We start from the raw sequence: 18,448 nt of genomic DNA, 5'->3' as shown, positions 1-18,448 counted from the left end.
AGTCAGAAGGTAAGGTCATGAGAATTTTTTTTCCATTAAAATCCAATTGACTGTATCTTAATAGAGTACATTCCTCAGCAGTTCTCCAATATACAGGAAAATAACATTACAACTTGATTTGCTACAGAGAAACTTTAGCACTGCCTAGTTCTGCACTGCTAAGAGTTTCCATAGATCTCTATTAATGCCTATAGGATGCAGCTTGCAAGGAGTTTATGGTTCAGTGCCCTTCTTTTTGTGTTCAGTGAGGGCAGGCTGGGCAGCCTCTGTATTGAATGCAGGAAAACATTTTCATTGTTTCTGACTGAAATGCATATACAGACTGGAATAAGAAGCAACTTCACTGCATGTTTAATTTCCCCTGAAAAATATTTAAGTCACCAAGTTGTTCAGCCACTTTATGGGAGTGACAACTGCTTGTTGTAAAATACTGAATTGTTACTGTGCATGTAAACTCAAGCACTTGGCGCATGTGCAGTGCAACTCTCATGACAAGTAGCTGACAGCTCGTTCCCATAATTTGTGATAACCCTTTTAATTAGCTGTACCATTTCCTGCCTTCTGTCAATGAAAAAGAATGAACAACAGGCTAGCCAGATCCTTAAAAACCTATAGCCTGTAAAGTGTATGGATGGAAGCAATGCATTAAACATAATACACTAATTCCATATATTATTTTACATAAAACATAGTTGCACAGTTATGTAAATAAGATATTTTTTGCCGCAGGATAACATATTGTTATATGTAAAGATGACATGCATGTTGGCATTCGCCAGACATTTAAATGGCACATCATACTCTACCACATCAAACAGCTCCATCACAATGATTAATGGGGCAATACACTACTGCTTTACAGATGTGTAAACATACCAGTCCAGCAACTATAGGAAATTCCCCATGGGCCAGCAAGACAAACATGCATAATGAGTTCAAATTTACGAACATGCATTTCATATTGAATTTCAAAGACTACATATTTATGTATTTAGGTAGTTATTTAACTAATTCATTATTGGATTTGCAGCACTTCTCAGTTACATTCATGCTTCTGTAATCTCCCATGTAGTCTGTTTCTCGTAACCATCCATCTAAGGTATGTGGGAGTGTTTGATTCTCAGATTTTTATTTTAAAAGGAAAACAAACCAAAAAATTGTGAATCTTTGTGGACATATTATTGTGACTTTCACCTAAATGAAAAGTTTTGCTCAGGTAAGAAAATAAAAATGTGGCTTTATTATAGTATTTATTATTATAAACCTGGTTTAGTATTGTTATACCCATATAACAGATCACTACCTGCCTTAGGAGTATACAAAATAAACTTAATTATTAAGACTATCTAAGCGATCATGATGAAACATAAGGATATTATATTCATTACTATATGAAACAATGGGGTGTAATGACATTACTGAGGCATATGGATAATATTAAACATGCCTTTCTCCTTATCTTTGGGCTACAGCAATATTATTAGATGTCAAGATACACTTAAAGGGACAGACAATACCAGAATTTTTGTTGTTTTAAAAGATAGATAATCCCTTAATTACCCATGTCCCAGTTTTGCATAACCAACACAGTTATAATAATACACTTTTTACCTCTGTGATTACCTTGTATCTAAGCCTCTGCAAACTGCCCCCTTATTTAAGTACGTTTATCAGACTTGCATTTTAGCCAATCAGTGCTCACTCCTGGGTAAATTCATGTGCATGAGCTCAATGTTATCTATATGAAACACATGAACTAACACCCTCTAGTGGTGAAAAACTGTCAAATGCAGAGGCGGCCTTCAAGGTCTAAGAAATTAACATATGAACCTCCTAGGTTTAGCTTTCAACTAAAAATACCAAGAGAACAAAGCAAACTTGGTGATAAAAGTAAATTGGAAAGTTACATACTCTATTTAAATCATGATTTTTTTTTTTGGACTTGACTGTCTTTTTAAAAGAACAGTAAGGCTACAATTAAACTTTCATGATTCAGATAGATTGTGCAGTTTTAAACAACTTTCCAATGTACTTCTATTATCATGTTATCTTTTTTTCTTTCTGTATGCTTGGTTGAACAAACTGTTTGCAACAATCTTTTTGGAAATGTTATAAATTGTTGCTTCCATAGACACATGCATGAACATTTCTTATAGTTTGCTCCATAAAAGTGCCGCTGCTGCAGAATAACACAATTTCTGTATTAAGGCCTTCCATTGTAAACCTGATTGTATTACAAGACCAGAGACTCATATTTTGCTATACAAAACACAGCATAACTGTCACCAATTAAAATAGACGAGTAAACTGAGAGGAAAAGCCAGAAGCCAATGAAAAGGCTTTCCTACTGAATACAGCATAAATGGATCAGATGAGGCATAGGGCCCAATGTATTATAAGGTGTGCAGACAGCTTCTCAACTTAAATACAGGCAGAGGATCTGATCGCCCACTGCCCTGTATGCAGCATTACACATTCTGCTGCGTGTGTAATGCGTGACCAATCATGCGAGAGAAGGGACTGGCAATAACCAAGAGGAGCAAGCGCTCTGTGTCTTCTCTTTGCCACCTTGGAGGTGGTGAAGAGTGTAAGAGGCAGCCGTCTAATGACCGCTGCTTCTTACATTGCGGGAAGCAGACTAGCATTTGCAAACCTGTCCCACAAGGGCTCCGGAGCAGCTAAAGCTGCTTCATACGCGAAGCCTATAATATCCATAAACAGTCCAATGTGCACCCGAGCTTCCTCTTTATTTTGCTGCTCGCATGAGATAAGTAGCCTTTATTTTACTCTTGTACAACTATTTCTATTTGCTCTTTATATTGTTCTATTCATTTTTTCTTATTTTGTATATTATTTATTTATTAATTTCCCTTTTATTTAATGTTCACTTTTCTTTTCTATTACATTTTATTTTAATCTTTATATTTTCCCCTTTAGTTTTACTGTTTTAGCTTGGCTGTTCTTCCTCGCTGTACTTCTTTAGTTTTCTTTGTTTCATTGTCTTTCAGCTGCCATTTCATTTGCAGCTATGTATTTCTGTTGAACGAGCTCGCCCACCATCTTGGGATCAGTGATGTCAAATGTACCCCTCCCTTGGTCTATCAAATCTGTCATGCAGCAGATATGCCATTCTGTCAGTTTGTAACATATAATTGTAGTTATTTAGTTTTGTTTTACAGATATATATTTATTTGTATTAGCACTTCTACAGCTCCCTCTGGTGGCCCATTGGTATACATATTTATTTATACAGAATATTTAATTTGTATGTCTCTCACTTTTCTTACGCCTAGATTTAGAGTTTGGCTCCTAACGCTGGTTTTGGGCTACCGCTGGTATTTAGAGTCGTGTAGGTAAGGGTCTAACGCTCACTTTCCAGCCGCGACTTTTCCATACCGCAGATCCCCCTACGCCAATTGCGTATCCTATCTTTTCAATGGGATCTTTCTAACGCCGGTATTTAGAGTCTTGGCTGAAGTGAGCGTTAGAAATCTAACGACAAAACTCCAGCCGCAGCAAAAAGCCAGGAGTTAAGAGCTTTCTGGACTAACGCCGGTTCATAAAGCTCTTAACTACTGTGCTCTAAAGTACACTAACACCCATAAACTACCTATGTACCCCTAAACCGAGGTCCCCCCACATCGCCACCACTCTATTAACATTTTTTAACACCTAATCTGCCGACCGCACACCGCCGCTACCTACGTTATCCCTATGTACCCCTAATCTGCTGCCCCTAACACCGCCGACCCCTATATTATATTTATTAACCCCTAATCTGCCACCCCAAACGTCGCTGCCACCTACCTACACTTATTAACCCCTAATCTGCCGACTGGACCTCACCGTTACTATAATAAAGTTATTAACCCCTAATCCGCCTCACAAACCCTATAATAAATAGTATTAACCCCTAATCTGCCCTCCCTAACATCACCGACACCTAACTTCAAGTATTAACCCCTAATCTGCGGACCGGACCTCGCCAACACTATAATAAATGTATTAACCCCTAAAGCTAAGTCTAACCCTAACACTAACACCCCCCTAAATTAAATATAATTTAAATCTAACAAAATAAATGAACTCTTATTAAATAAATTATTCCTATGTAAAGCTAAATACTTACCTGTAAAATAAATCCTAATATAGCTACAATATAAATTATAATTATATTGTAGCTATTTTAGGATTAATATTTATTTTACAGGTAACTTTGTATTTATTTTAACCAGGTACAATATCTATTAAATAGTTAATAACTATTTAATACTTACCTAGTTAAAATAATTACAAAATTACCTGTAAAATAAATCCTAACCTAAGTTACAATTAAACCTAACACTACACTATCAATAATAATAATAATAAAAAAATAATAATGCTTTAGAAAGAAAGCAAAAAGACCTGATAATTGACCACACTAACCTACTAGCTCACTCTGAAAATCTAGCAATCCAAGTATCTGTGTTTGAACTCCAACTAGCCGATCATGCAGAAACAATATTAGGATCAGAGGTATACCTGAAACAGCCTCTCCTCAGGAACATGAACCATACCTATGACAACTCTTTAAAGATCTGATCCCTGAAGCTACAGATTTACTTATAGAGCCCATAACTCGGTCTATTTTCAATGATAAGCCAAGAGACACAGTAGTGAGATTACAATACTTCACCTTCAAAAGCAAAATCACATTATGTTTATTATGACATCATCATATAAACATATCAGCAGCATCATATAAACATATAAGCACAATGTTTTGGTCCAAATTACCTTAATCATGTTGATACAACATGATTAAGGTAATTTGGACCGAAACTTCATCTGATATGTTTTTATGATGATGCTGATATGTTTATATGATGATGTCCCAATAAACATATTATGATTTTGATGAAGTGATGCTGCTACTACTTTGTACATTTCTGTTATACTTTGGGGTGAGTGCAGAGCCCTGGTAGCGTGCTTCTTTATGCAGGAGTACTGGGCATTCTATTTTGATTTATCTTCTGAGGATTCAGATATTTCTTCTGATAAAAATATGAAATTTTCATAAATTTCTTCTGATAACTTCCCCAAAGCAAAAAAAAGAAGCCATAAGAAATCAAAACATTTGGGGGGATGAGGAAGAAAATGTTTTTGATTGTCTAAGTAATCCTAGATTTAACCTGAATGAATAAAATGATCCCCAGTCAGCTGAATGCTGCTCTTCTTTAGCAAATTGAATTGATTATCAAATAGAGAGTCTAGAAACACAATCGGCTAGATTACGAGTTGTGCGTTAGGGTTAAAAAGTAGCGTTGAGAGGTCCCAACACTGCTTTTTAACGCCCGCTGGTATTACGAGTCTTGAAATGACAGGCTCACCGCTCACTTTTTTGGCCAGACTCGGAAATACCGCAAATCCACTTACGTCAATTGGGTATCCTATATTTTCAATGGGACTTGCATAGTGCCGGGATTACGAGTCTAACAAAAAGTGAGCAGTACAGCCTCTCCTGTCAAGCCTGGTACCGCATTTAAAAGTCAGTAGTTAAGAGTTTTACACTACAACGCCGTAGCATAAAACTCTTAACTAAAGTGCTAAAAAGTACACTAACACCAATAAACTACCTATTAACCCCTAAACCGAGGCCCCCCCCACATCGCAAACACTAAAATAAATTTATTAACCCCTAATCTGCCGAACCGGACATCGCCACCACTATAATAAATATATTAACCCCTAAACCGCCCCACTACCGCATCGCAAACACTAGTTAAATATTATTAACCCCTAATCCACCGGCCCTAACATCGCCGACACCTACCTACATTTATTAACCCCTAATCTGCCGACCCCAACGTCGCCGGCACTATATTAAAGTTATTAACCCCTAAATCTAAGTCTAACCCTAACCCTAATCCCCCGTAATTTAAATATCATTTAAATAAATCTAAATAGAATTACTATAATTACCTAAATAATTCCTATTTAAAACTAAATACTTACCGATAAAATAAACCCTAAGCTAGTTACAATATAACTAATAGTTACATTGTATCTATCTTAGGGTTTATTTTTATTTTACAGGCAAGTTTGTATTTATTTTAACTAGGTACAATAGTTATTAAATAGTTATTAACTAGATGCTTTTTCCATAATCTGCACATACTTGTTGATGAAGAAATAAAGGTTTCTTTTAAACTTATTCTGCTGTGCTGCTGGACTTTTCATTGTTCTGGGTACGTTTCACTGCAGTAGGTTTGCTGCTTTACACACAGCATTGCACCCAGCCCATATGCACGTTCTTCTTTTTTTGCCCTGAATCTGTGGCGTCTGACGTCACCAAAGAGAGCCGGATAGGAGCGCCCTGTGGTGAGTTTGGAGCGTCCGCTTCCACAAAATTAACTATTTAATAACTACCTAATTAAAATAAAGACAAATATACCTGTAAAATAAAACCTAACCTAAGTTACAATTACACCTAACACTACACTATAATTAAATAAATTACCTAAACTAAATACAATTAATTACAATTTTAAAAAAATATCTAAGGTACGAAAAAAACAAACACTAAATTACAGAAAATAAAATAATTACAAGATTTTTAAACTAATTACACCTACTCTAATCCCCCTAAAAAAAAAAAAAAAAAAAAAGCCATACCCTACACTAAATTACAAATAGCCCTTAAAAGGGCCTTTTGCGGGGCATTGCCCCAAAGTAATTAGCTCTTTTACCTGTAAAAAAAAAGTACAATTCCCCTTCAACATGAAAACCCACCACCCACACAACCAACCCTACTCTAAAACCCCCCTTAAAAAACCTAACACTAACCCCTTGAAGATCACCTTACCGTGAGACGTCTTCACCCAACCGGGCAGAAGTGGTCCTCCTGACGGGCAGAAGTCTTCATCCAAGCCGGCCAGAAGAGGTCCTCCAATCGGGCAGAAGTCTTCATCCAGACGGCATCTTCTATCTTCATCCATCCGGCGCGGAGCGGGTCCATCTTCAAGACATCTGACTCAGAGCATCCTCTTCTTTCTTCGTCCGACGACTGAATGAAGGTTCCTTTAAATGACGTCATCCAAGATGGCATCCCTTCAATTCTGATTGGCTGATAGAATTCTCTCAGTCAATCGGAATTAAGGTAGAAAAAATCCTATTGGCTGTTGCAATAAGGTAGAAAAAAATCCTATTGGCTGTTGCAATCAGCCAATAGGATTGAACTTCAATCCTATTGGCTGTTCCACTCAGCCAATAGAATGCCTTAATTCTATCAGCCAATTGGAATTGAAGGGACGCCATCTTGGATGACATCATTTAAAGGAACCTTCATTCAGTCGTCGGACGAAGAAAGAAGAGGATGCTCCGCGTCGGATGTCTTGAAGATGGACCCGCTCCGCGCCAGATGGATGAAGATAGAAGATGCCTTCTGGATGAAGACTTATGCCCGTCTGGAGGACCTCTTCTGTCTGGCTTGGATGAAGACTTCTGCCCGGTTGGGTGAAGACGTCTCAAGGTAGGGTGATCTTCAAGGGGTTAGTGTTAGTTTTTTTAAGGGGGGATTGGGTGGGTTTTAAAGTAGGGTTGGTTGTGTGGGTGGTGGGTTTTAATGTTGGGGGGTGATTGTACTTTTTTTTACAGGCAAAAGAGCTGATTACTTTCGGGCAATGCCCCACAAAAGGCCCTTTAAGGGCTATTTGTAATTTAGTGTAGGGTAGGGCTTTTTTTTATTTTGGGGGGCTTTTTTATTTTGTTAGGGGGATTAGAGTAGGTGTAATTAGTTTAAAAATCTTGTAATTATTTTATTATTTTCTGTAATTTAGTGTTTGTTTTTTCCATACTTTAGATATTTTTTTTTAATTGTAATTAATTGTTTTTAGTTTAGTTAATTTATTTATTTATAGTGTAGTGTTAGGTGTAATTGTAACTTAGGTTAGGTTTTATTTTACAGGTACATTTTTCTTTATTTTAACTAGGAAGTTATTAAATAGTTAATAACTATTTAATAACTATTGTACCTAGTTAAAATAAATACAAACTTGCCTGTAAAATAAAAATAAACCCTAAGCTAGCTACAATGTAACTATTAGCTATATTGTAGCTAGCTTAGGGTTTATTGTATAGGTAAGTATTTAGTTTTAAATAGGAATAATTTAGTGAATTGTATTAATTTTATTTAGATTTATTTAAATTAAATGTAAGTTAGGGGGGTTAGGGTTAGACTTAGATTTTGGGGTTAATAACTTTATTATAGTGGTGGCAACGTTAGGGGTGGCACATAAGGGGTTAATAAATGTAGTTAGGTTGCGGCGACATTGGGGGTGGCAGATTAGGGGTTAATAAATATAATGTAGGGTTTGGCGATGTTGGGGCAGCAGATTAGGGGTTCATAAGTATAATGTAGGTGGCGGCGGTGTCCGGAGCGGCAGATTTGGGGTTAATAATATAATGCAGGTGGCGGCGATGTTGGGGCGTCAGATTAGGGGTTAATAAGTGTAAGATTAGGGGTGTTTACTCAGGGTTCATGTTAGGGTGTTAGATGTAGACATAAAAAGTGTTTCCCCATAGGAATCAATGGGGCTGCGTAAGGAGCTGAACGCTGCTTTTTGCAGGTGTTAGGGTTTTTTTCAGCCAGCTCTCCCCCATTGATTCCTATGGGGAAATCGTGCATGAGCACGTTTTACCTGCTCACCGCTACCGTAAGCAGCGCTGGTATTGAGGTAAGATGTGGAGCTAAATTTTGCTCTTCGCTCACTTTTTTGCCGTTCATGCTACACTCATTTTCTCACCCCTTCTACACTAGTTGTTAGTTGAACTGTGTGAGCTGCTTCTCGCTAATTTTTAATGGATCTAATAAAGACAAGTTTTACTTCTACTCATTCTGGGACTCATCTCCTTTGATTTCTGATTCTATTACAGCATCAACAGAGAACTTTTTAAGACACCTTCACATTACATTTTTTCCCTTCGAGATCCAGACCATGGAGTTCCAGAGGTTCCCACTCACAACAAAGAGCACATACTCCCACAGGTAATTTTACCTTTTCCTCCTTTTGCTCATAACAAAGTTGGAGAAAAACTTGTCCTGTTTGCACACAATTGGAGTTCAGTCACTTCAGATCCCTGGATTCTTCAATCCATCAACGGTCTTTTAATAGATTTCATATCCCCTCCAATTCAAACACTCTCAAACACACACTCAATAAAGGGCTAGATTACGAGTAACAACTAATAAAACTTACATCCACATGTTAAATTCAGACTAACTTTTCCTTAAATGCATCATTCTATCTAGCATTTATTTAGTGTTAAACAGTTGTCTGTCTCTACTTTGTAAGGTTTAATTTCTTTTCTGAGATTTTGCCCTTTACTTTTTTTTAAGCATTTTTCTCCCAAAAGAGTTACTTTTTATCTATCTAAATTAACTAAATCTTTTTCTACTTCAATTTTCTATCTTTACTTACATTCTGAACCTTCTATTTGTATTGGACTCCGTTTAAAAAAATATTAATCTAGAGCTTTCTCTTTTAGAACTTCTTCTTCTAATCAATTCGGTACCTCCTCACAATCCGGTTTCTTATAAAGATGGGTTAAATGGGTTATGAATGAAGCTGGAATCGATACATTTTTGGCAGCTCATTCCGTCAGAGTTTCAGAAGCATCTTAAGCCTTTTTGAAAGCTGCAACTTTACAACAAATTTTGGATGCAGCAGATTGGTCTTCTGATTCCATTTTAAACAGTTTTATTTTAAAGCTGATCAACATGTCTCTTTTTATTTATTTATTTTGTTGGTTTGCTTTAAACTAGCAAAACATGCATCTCTGGTTTTGTAATAAATTTCTGATTATCCTATTTTATGAATCTAAACACTGCCAACATTTTTCAGCACTCCGTATTACTTTCAATGGATAGAGCAGGGTGCGCTATCATTGCTCATATTAAGGTGCACTAGGCTAGAATATATGCATAACAAGTACATGTATAATTTATTAAAACAAAGTATTTCATTTATATATATATATATATCCAAATCTATCCCAGAACCGGCTGTAATCCCCAGGACACAAAGCAGGCATACACAGGTAACTGATTTTGTAACAAAAGCCTTTAATTCAGAAGGATAACACAGAATGGCCTGTTTCCAAATGTTTTAGCTCGCACAGGAGCTTTCTTTAGTGGAGGTCCAAGTAGACCTAAAGTGTAAAGCATAAAAAACATCATTATATACCATAAAAACTAATTAGTGACCCACCTGTGTGAATCAATCAGCAAAGCATGGAGACCATTTCGGATGCATTCCTAGGCCAAGCCCATCTTGGCATGCACACAGTGGTGACATCATCCGGGAGAGCCATCGTTGCCTAGGCAACATATCAACAGTATATGTAGGGAGGAATATAGAGGCCAGTACGGATACGTCATTAAGCCACGCCCCCATCCGCGTGCATATATTAGTGACATAATCCGGGAAAGCCTATATTGCCATAGCAACGTAACAATACAAATACAGCAACTTAATAGATATATACAACTAAACAAAGTAAGAACTATCTGCAAGATACGTTAGGCATATGAAACACTCCTATGGTCAATAGCTATGTCAGAACATCAGTTAAGTTATATTGGGAGGTATTTACATTATAAAAATATGCAGCTATATATCTTAGCACAAATTATTTACCACCCAACAACACATATAATGTTCTTCTGCACAAACTATTGGATGACAGAGCAATTCAGGTAATTTATACGAAAATGTATCAATACCAATACATGCCAACACTATCTATACGTGCAGAGAATCTAAAGATTTCATGTCCCAGAAGGTAGGTAGAAACATGTAACTATTACGGGACAGAGGAACAGAGGACTAGGATACCCGTAATAGTCCATAAGCATTCATAACTCCAGTGTACACAAAGCTTATGTTACAAAGGTTGTATACTTGATTGTAGTTGGAGTCTTTCCCAGCATAAGATGATGCAGTGCATAGCTACCGATAGCAGCATGCATAATCAACACTGTTATTTAATCCCCTTGGGGACACCGTGTCATGGATAAAGATCCATCATGCTTCAAGTTTCAATAATGCTTGTGCCCTGTCTCCTCCACGTTTCAGGGGTGGCAGGTGGTCAATAAGCATTGTGCTTAGTGAAGATACTGAATGACCAGCTTGCACAAAGTCTCTAGCTACAGGCTGGCCAGAGTCTCCATTCTTGATAGCCTGGTGGTAGCTATGCACTGCATCATCTTATGCTGGGAAGGACTCCAACTACAATCAAGTATACAACCGTTGTAATATGAGCTTTGTATAGCAATATACACTGAAGTTATGAATGCTTATGGACTATTATGGGTAGCTAGTCCTCAGTTTCTCTGTACTGTAATAGTAACATGTTTCTACCTACTTCCTGGGACATTAAATCTTTAGATTCTCTGCACGTATAGATAGTGTTGGCATATATTGGTATTGATACATTTTTGTACAAATTATCTGAATTACTCTGTCATCCTATAGTTTGTATAGAAGAACATTATATATTTTGTTGGGTGGGTAAAGAATATGTGCTAAGATATATTATATATATATATATAGCTGCATTTTTTATGTAAATACCTCCCATTAGCTGATGTTCTGACATAGCTATTGACCATAGGAGTGTTTTCATGCCTAAACGTATCTTGCAGATAGTTCTTACTTTGTTTAGTTGTATATATCTGATAGTTTAGATACTTTGATTATGCCAAGACAGGCTTGACTTAGGGATGCATCCGAAACAGTCTCCATGCTTTGTTGATTGATTCACACAGGTGGGTCACATTAAATTTTAGGGTATATAATGATGTTTTTTGTGTTTTACACTTTATATCTATTTGAGCCTCCACTGAAGAAAGCTCCTGTATGAGCTGAAACATTTGTCAACAGGCCATTCTGTGTTTTTCTTCTGGATTAAAGGCTTTTGTTAAAAAATCAGTTACCTGTCTATGCCTGCTTTGCGTCCTGGGGATTACAGCCAGTTCTGGGATAGATTTGGATATTTACATTACATATTGGCAGTGCTCCAAGGAGTTGCCTATTGTTGGTATGTGCCATTCCTACCTGACTTGTTTTATATATATATATATATATATATATATATATATATATATATATATATATATATATATATACAGTATATATATATATATATATATATATATATATATAAACACACACATATTAAATGAAAAATGTAGGTTTATTATTTTGAAAATGTTTTAACAGTGATGTAAAGGGATATTGTATATGACAAGGGGTTGGATTCGGAAGGGCTCAAAGGTGTATGTATATATATATATATATATATATATATATATGTGTGTGTATTTGAATGTGTGTAGATATATCTGTATATGTGTGTATGTACTTATGTATGTGTAAATATATATGTATACATTGTATATACATACACGCATATATCTACAAACACACACATACATCTTTGAGCCCTTTTCACAGTCTTGGGTGGAGGGTGATCCTGTTTCCATTAACAGAAAGTAAAACCCATCTGTTTATCTGTAAAGTTACTATACATTTTTGCCATTTTATATAATTTAATACCCTTCAGATAACTATTAACTAACGTGATGAAGCAATCTACTCCTACACCAGTTTCAACAAGTCCATATAAATACTAATACAATTAGAAAAGACTTACACAAACAGTATACAACATTGCATATACATTTCTCACTTGCATTTCCAGAAAAAACTCCACGAGGTTGAATTGCATGTAACAGAGAGCACAAAACATTACTTAATATTATGCAAATAAAAAAACATTTTTCAAAGTAAGATAAATTTAAGTGTAAAGCTGTATACATTCAGTATATGAATATATATACTTTTTTCAAAAGTATATTAAGTCTTGTCATATATATATACACACTTATATACACTTATATATACATATATACATTTTCAAAAGTTTCAGTAACAAAGTTATTTTCCTACAAGTACCGCTTGAACATACATATGATTGCTATGAGTTAAATAGTTAAAAACAATAATATTTGACCTATTATTAATTCATTTATTAATTCATGTTCTGAGACACAGCACAAAAAGCAGGAGATTTCAGCCATGGGGTCAATACTAAAGTAAAGGAGGGCACACTTGTCTGGGAGCAAATCGAACAATAACTAGGTAAAGAAATATGATAAACAATAAGGCACCTGTTGGCGCTTTACAAATAAATTATAATAATAATAAGGCAGGCTATGCACAAGAAACAACAGTGTTAAACAGTTCTGTGAAAGATTGTTGACAATGTTGTATAGTGATATAAAGAGGAAGATAGGGTCATTTTATGCAGCCCATGAAGTCACAAATATAATGTGGAACAATAGCAATTAGGGGAATCCTCTTCTGCCTGGTACACAAATGTTGAAGCAAATAGGAAAGCAAAGTCCCCAGTGCAAGATAAATGGTGCACACTACCTAGAAGAAAAAGTATGTGTATAAGAAACACACATACAGAATCTACATATCGGGACGCTAAATAAGCTATATAAGTGTAGTAGCTGAGAAACAAATTAATATATATGGTGTATAATAAGGAACCTAAATATTGCAATGGCACAAATCAAATGTAAAAATTTAAATAAATCTAAATAAACTATTAATTTAATAATTCATATAATAAAAACAAATACAGTTTAAAAAACACTACATGAAATACAGAGCATAAGATAACATACACATACAATTCATGAAATACAGATCAAATGGATAGAACACAAATATCACAATGAGTATGCTGCTAGATATGAGGGACAGCTAATGAGTCCAGTTCAGAGATACATCTCTCAAAAGCAGCAAATAGCAATATAAAAACCTTCTACAGAAAGAGGTATACAAATATCATCCGAATTCCTCAGTTGGAAGATACGATCAAAGAAACATCTAAATGGCCAAGGATCCTGCAGTGAGACAGGAGATCCTAGTAACAAGTATGAAAAGTAATACACAACAGGTGCTTTTAGGTACTTACACCGTCTATGTGTATGTCCTCCTCTCTGCCTTACACAGCGTCCTGTCACTTTTTGGACTTGCTCGGCTTTGGGTACTCAACCAATTTGATGTTACCGCGTTCGTGAGAGTCTTTTTTGCAAACAATGGAAGCCCTAAAGGGCCAAAACTATGAGCAACGTGTTTCGGCAGATTGCCTTTGTCAAGCTCTATCAATGCATCAGAACTGAAGACGCTTTATAGCGCAATCTTAAAGGCATAGGCGCCCTATTCTCCAACATGTATAGTTTCAATAAAAATTACATTTTAAAACATATTATTCATAAATTTATAAGTTACAACACAATTTGAAAACAGATTACACAGACATATAAATATAAAATATAATGTGCACTTTGCCAAATTTAAAAGGCAAATGGGGATTACTATTATATATAAGAAATCTGATGAAAATGTTTAATATATTAGAAATGTATAGTAAATTAAATATTAAAAATTATTAAAAAATATTAAAAATTAAAAAAAGAAAAAAAGAGAAGAAAAAATAATAAATGAATGTAGAAAAAAATTATAATATTTAACAAAATATTTAACAGAAAAAGGGCCATTACCTCAAAGAAACCAAAAAAGAAAGAAGAGGTCCCCGCTTGGAAGATGTCGGCCGCTTGGAAGAAGACTTCAACGCCTAGAAGAGAACCTTCTCCGCGGACTTCCACAACCGTGAGTACCAACCTGGGGGCTAGACTAAGGTTTTTTTAAAACTTTTCTTTTTTTTTTATATTAGGGATGGGCACTTCTTAAAAGAGCTAAATGCCCTTTTAAGGACAGCAAAAGAGTAGAATGCCCTTTTAAGGGCAATGCCCATACAAATGCCCTTTTCAGGGCAATGGGTAGTTTAGGTTTTTTAGTGTTAGGTTTATTTATTTTGGGGAGTTTGGTGGGTGGTGGGTTTCACTGTTAGGGGGGACTTAGATTTTTTTGTAACTGCAAAAGAGCTGTTTAACTTAGGGCAATGCCCTACAAAAAGCAATTTTAAGGGCTATTGGTAGTTTAGCATTAGATTAGGGGGTGTTTTTATTTTCATATTGATTAGGTTTAATTTTTTTATTTTGGATAATGTGTTTATTTTATTCTGCCTTCTGGGCAGGCTTACCAACTAGTAAGGATATAAAGAACAAACAATCTGAATTTATAATTAATGGAATTGAATATATCCTCTCTCATAATTATTTTTCCTTTCCAGAACCAGTATTATCTACAACTATGTGGGATGGCTATGGGGACCAGATCTGCCCCAAGCTACACAAACCTTTTTATGGGTTTATGGGAGCAAACATTCCTAGCTCCAGTGAGCTTGCAGCAAATCTGGTCCTATATAAGCGCTACATTGACGACATCATAGTTGTCTGGAAGGGGTCAGAATTAGATCTGGATAGTTTTGTTTCTGAAATGAATAATAATAACAAAAATATTAAATTTACTAGCGAAAAAAAAAAAGTAAAAAACGCACATTAACTTTTTGGATTTGGAATTATTTGTGAGGGAAGGCAAAATAAATACTAGAACCCACTTTAAAACAGTGGACGCAGATAATTATGTGCACAAAATAAGTTGCCATCTCCAGAGATGGAAAAAGAATATCCCAAAAAAACAAATACTCAGAATTAAGAAAAGTAATGAAAAGTGATTTTAGCGAACAAATTGAAAAACTAAAAAATAAATTCATTGCAAGGGGCTATGCAGCTAAAGAAATAGATTAAATTAAAAACCATGTAAATTCCATAGATAGAAAAGATCTCTTAAAAAAGAAAATGAAAAAGGAACATAGAGATGACAAACTTTTTGTCCCATTTATCACTACTTATTGTCAGAATAAATATCTAAGAGAAAATAAAAAAAAAAAACATTGGCGATACTAAAAAGTGATGCTAGATTAGGTGAATTGCTACCAAAAACTCCAAATATGGTATATAAAAAGGCACTTAATCTAAAAACTAGATATGTGCAATTCGGTTCGGTTCGATTAAAAAATTCGGAAAATTCGGCGATTCGGATCAAACCGAATTTCTGAATTAAAATACTGCCGAATTTCGCGAATAAATCCGAATTACTTCGGATTTATTCGGTAAATTCGGATGGCCATGGATTACACTAGTATTGTACAGTATATTAGGTTATATCACTCTGCTATGGGTTACACCTAATATACAGTACATAATACTAGTCTAATCCCACCTAAAACTTACCGAAAATTCCAAATTTCCGAACCGAACTGAATGGAACCGAATCCAGCCGAATTTCTTCGAATCCGAATGAATCCGAAACGAAACGATTCAAAATTTTCCGAATTCGAATCGATCCGAACCGAACTTTGAAAAATTCCGAATCGATCCGAACTGAACCGAACCAAATTTTTTCACCATGCACATGTCTACTAAAAACCACTGTAGCTTCCACTGAAATTAAAATTGTTACTAGGATCTCCTGTCTCACTGCATGATCCTTGGCCGTTTGGATGTTTCTTTGATCGTATCTTCCAACTGAGAAATCCGGATGATATTTGTATACCTTTTTCTGTAGACGGTTTTTATATTGCCATTTGCTGCTTTTGAGAGAAGTATCTGTGAAACAGTTTCTCCGTTTATTACATTGTACGACAACACTTTTCATAGAAAAACAGGGACTGCAAAACATCTTATTTTGGTGGGGGAAAAAACAGATAAAGAAGTTTTGAAGGCAATGAACTAGTCTTAGAAAACACGCTAATGATATTGCCAACAGAAAGCGTTAGCAGTATCTGAGATATGTGATGCCTTAGTTTGAAAGTGCTAGACTGCTTTTAGGATAAGACTGATGTACCAATGAGGAATTTGGGATGAGGAGGAATGGAAAAGCTAGTTTTGAGCTTTCAGAACCTAAAATGGACATCAAGGCAAAAAGGTTAGTTGAGACTGATAAAGAGAAAGCTGAAATTTGGACCTTCTTGGAATTTTCTTTTCTTTTTTATAACCTTCCTGAAGTTACACCAAGTTTGTGGAAATAGGAGTTCCACAGGCTAGATCATGAGAATGACACCAGAAATAGCTGTAAAATACCACTGTAAAATGTTTGCACTTTTTGAGACCTAAAGTAAAATATTATAGAGCAGAACTACATTAATAACCACACTACTTGCACACCCCTATAGAAGTCTATTGTACGAGGGATGTAACGTACCCCTGCTATCCAACGTGCAGATTTTAGCTCGCTGTAGTCTATTGCTCAGCAATAAAAAAATACTTTGTACTTCTTATATGAGAGCCAAACTAGAAAAATCTATTAATTTTGCTCAATCGAAGTTAGCACACAATAGTGCTAATAATTTTGTGCAAAGTGTTTCTAGGTCTAAATTGATGCAATGAGAATCATCCATGTATGATGTGTAGGGAACTTGTTTTCATGTTATTATTGGGAAAACACACTCTATGGAAAACTTCAAAGAAATGCAGTTTATCCACAAAAGCAACTTGAGAATCCTTGGCAATAGAGCCACAGTACAAAACTTTGATGTTCCATCTGAAGGACATAAGGTCCACCAAATAAGTTCCTAGCATTCTATGATTCAGAACTGCAGAAGGAGGAAGAGCCCACCCCTATTGTCTATTTTTCAGGATATGAATTGTTAATACTCTTTGATAAAGAAAATCTGCACAGGTAACACATTTGGTGAACTCCCACATGGTGACTTGACTATGTGTAAAAATAGCTATAAGATAATACTATGGCACTGTGTGATTTTACACATTGGAAGGTCTATGAGAGTCATCTGCACATGATGCAGGTAGTGATAGGCCACTTTACTGATGGAAAGAGTCACCACTCTAGGAGCCACATCACTCAGCTGTCACCTTAGACTTATTATTATACAAAAGGACTGAAAACCAATTGTGGTGTCCAAGTCAAAACCTCACTGAAGCCGTTGCTCAAAACCACTGAGAAGCACTGTGGAAGAGAAGAAAATTATCTGTAATACATTTTCAAGAGTGAAATTTAAATTGTAATAGACACAAGTAAAAGTGAGCAAATGGAATAGTTTACAACTGCACTACCATCAGTCCATAAACCTATTTTAAAGTTTCCCTGATGCCTCTTATTGGTGATAGAGGTGCCATAAGTAAGACAGAAAGCTGTCAATAGAAAGAGTAGAGTGAAATGTCATGGAAGACAACTCCCAAAAAGGTGATCTTAGTGGAGTTGATCAGAGAGAGGTTGGTCATCTGACTGTAAAGTTGTAAGGCCCTGTAGAACCTTTACTTTTCCTGTCCCCTGTATCACAAGATAGCCATTAGCCAATTACAGATTCTTAAGTTGTGAACTCTTTCACAGGCTTAGTAGGAGTGAGAAGCTGTTCTTTTTTTTTTTTTTTTTTTGCATTAGCTCATTTACAATTAAAGGCTAAA

At 35.7% G+C, this 18,448-nt stretch overlaps 1 protein-coding gene across 1 annotated transcript in view; it reads right to left on the bottom strand.

Annotated features, from left to right (window-relative positions):
- LOC128663085 (A disintegrin and metalloproteinase with thrombospondin motifs 2-like) overlaps positions 1-18,448 on the bottom strand; it is a 914,348-nt gene that overhangs the window by 23,292 nt on the left and 872,608 nt on the right. The window lies entirely within an intron of this gene.

This window comes from Bombina bombina, chromosome 6 (assembly GCF_027579735.1).
Source record: "Bombina bombina isolate aBomBom1 chromosome 6, aBomBom1.pri, whole genome shotgun sequence".
Lineage (NCBI taxonomy): Eukaryota > Metazoa > Chordata > Amphibia > Anura > Bombinatoridae > Bombina > Bombina bombina.
This window is presented reverse-complemented; position numbering and strand designations above follow the sequence as displayed.